The sequence below is a fragment of the Nuphar pumila genome, chromosome 1 (genome assembly GCF_984573655.1).
Source record: "Nuphar pumila chromosome 1, dmNupPumi1.hap1.1, whole genome shotgun sequence".
NCBI classification, from domain to species: Eukaryota; Viridiplantae; Streptophyta; class Magnoliopsida; order Nymphaeales; family Nymphaeaceae; genus Nuphar; species Nuphar pumila.
Window position 1 is genome coordinate 142,987,834 of NC_143249.1, and position 2,887 is coordinate 142,990,720.

Here is a 2,887-nt window from a genome sequence, read left to right on the forward strand (position 1 = left end):
TGAAAATCAGTGAAAATGAAGTGAGAAAACAAACTTTGGATAGAGTCCTGATTCGATCAGGACTCTGGGATAAAATCTCAGAATTTTGAAATTCCATGATAAAGGTATAACAATTTTGATAGATTGAAAGTTTTTTGAAAGATTCTCTCAAAATTAAAATCAGGGTCAGAGTCTTGATCCAACTAGGACTCTTTGAATGGAGTCCTGGTTCAACTAAAACTCTGAGTTTTTGACTCATTTTGAAAGTTTTTTAAAAGAAATTTAATTAAAAATAAGCAAAATACCAACAAAAGATAGAGTCCCGATTCGATTAGGACTCCGAGAAAGAGTCCTAATCTGGTTAGAACTCTAGAATTTTGGCTAAAATGGAAGATTTTGAAAATCAAATGAGAAGGTTTTAAAAACAAGTGAAGAACAGGAGTAACAGACGAAATCAGGATAGAGTCCTTATTCAGTTAGGAGTCTGAGAAAGAGTCCTAATTCGACTGGGATTCTAGAATTTTGGCCAAAAACAAAGGATTTTGACAAGTTTTCTCAAAAACAGGTAAAAAGGGTAGTAAAAAATAGAGTTCTGATCCGACTAGGACTCTGAAAAAAGAGTCATTATTCAATTAGGATTCTGGCAAAAGAGTCCTGATTGGACTGGGATTCTAAAATTTTGGCCAAAATAACGAGAATGGGCAAGGGATATGACTACATCTGGTTTTAAATCAGAATAGAGTTTTGAAAAGATTCAAAAAAGATAGAAAGATAGAGTCCTGATCCAACTAGGACTATAAAATTTTTGAGATTTTTGATAAATAAAAGAATCCAGAAGCGACACCACCTAACTAGGTCTCATCTGAGAATTGAAATCGATTGAAATTGAGTTTAAAATGAACCCAAATTATTTTTTGAGAAAAATGCTTCAAAATATAAGATCCTGGAGGTTGACAAATGGTAGAATGTCGATTCAAAACCCAGGTTTTGGAATTGACTTTGAAAGAAAAGCTTTAAAAGCTCAAATCTGGACTTAATATTTTGAAAACAAGAGTTCTGGATATCAATAATGAGATGAAATGACATGCAATGCAATGGAATGATATGCAATGACATACGAAATGTAAGCACTGGATGAGGGTGAAAATTTGGGGTGTTTACAAATGCCCCTCTTTGCTACTAAGTCGATTGAAGGTCGAGCTTAGTGGTAAAGAAAACACACCAAATTTAGACTATAAAATGCCCCAGTTAGGAGAATCTGACCGGGTATGAAGAAATGAACCCAGACGGTAATGACAGATATGGAATGAAGAATAAAGAAAAAGATTCACCTCACCGAAATGAGGCACAGGCTTGACCCTTAATTTGGATGGAACAAAAGATACCTCATGAAAGAACGAGATTCAGGCTTAACCCTTAACTTGAAAGGGACGGTACCTCATGAAAAAATAAAGTTCAGGCTTAACCCTTAACCTGAAAGGGGACGATACCTCATGAAAAAATGAGGTTTAGGCTTAACCCTTAACCTGAAAGGGGAAATAAACAGAATCCTCAAATGAAGAAACCATGATGGGACCTTCGAATTTTGCACAATAAATCTGAGAGGGGTTTGCAAAAGGAAGAAAGGGGGTTCCCTAAAGCTTGAAAAGGGATTGATCTTGGGCGTCTCATTGTTAAGACTAGATGGATTTTAAAATAGATGACCTTTTGCAGAAGTGATTCAGGTTTAACCCTTACTCTGAACGGGAACTGCCTATGGTGGGACAGTAGGGAGCACAGGGAAGTGTGATAATCTGAGAGCCCAGGCACTCAGATCAAAACAAGAAGGAAAGGATCTTGGACAACTCCTGTCATCCAATCTTAAAAGAGACAAAAACAACACCTGGATACATCAAAATAGATATCAAGCTCCCACTTCCTGACAGGATAACTTGAAAAGATTGTCAATAAGATAAAAATATGTGATTGATTCAAAATGATTGAAATGTAAGTATATTTATATAAAAAATGTTCCCTCTTTTCTACCTGAAGTATTACTTTCAACTAGACTTAACTTCGTAGAATTAAGATTCGAATTCAAATTGCTTACAATTGACTTTTTCTTAAGAAGGTTATTAATTTCCTTGATATGAACTGAAAAGAAAGAATTCTCATTGTGAAAGCAATTGGTGAAAGGATATTGATAAAAGAATTTCACAAAATTAAAGAAGATTCTTAGCAGATTCGGCAGTTTGATATCCTGGGATTCTTTTCTCAGGATGGTCTTTCTGCACTTTTTTTTAACAGAATTGGAGCTTTTTTGGGTTTTGGGAGAATTTATTATATTATCCTTCATTTTGGAGATGTCCTAGCTTTTATTTCTCTCTCTTTTTTTTTGAAGGGTATGTCACAAACTCTTTCATCTTGGAGATGTTCTGATCCTTCTTTGCCTCAGGAATTATATTGACGATATTGGCTCATTGGTTGGTGGTCTCTTGATGATAGCTGAAATTAAATATCTTTTGAGGTTTGTTGGGAGGTTCATCGCATTCGCCTTCAACTTGGCAGTGATCTGAACTTTCCTTGGAAGGATCTGTCACAAACCCCTTCATCTCGAAGATGATCCAAATCTTCTTTGGCCCGGGGGTCTAACTCACATAATTTGTCTTCAACTTGACGACAATTGAGAGATCCCTTTTGCAGATATTTAATTGCAGCTTAAATGATTGAGGAGATATAGGAATTGAGTGGATTTTTCTTTATCACCCAAGATATTTCGACTGCCATATTTCCACAAGAATAATCTTTAAAATTGTGTCATTGACTGCGATCAATATCGATCACTTATAGATTTGCAACAACATTGAATTTTCTTTGTTGGCCATATCGAGGATTTATTCTTCATCCCTTTGGTTGGTCAATAGAAAGA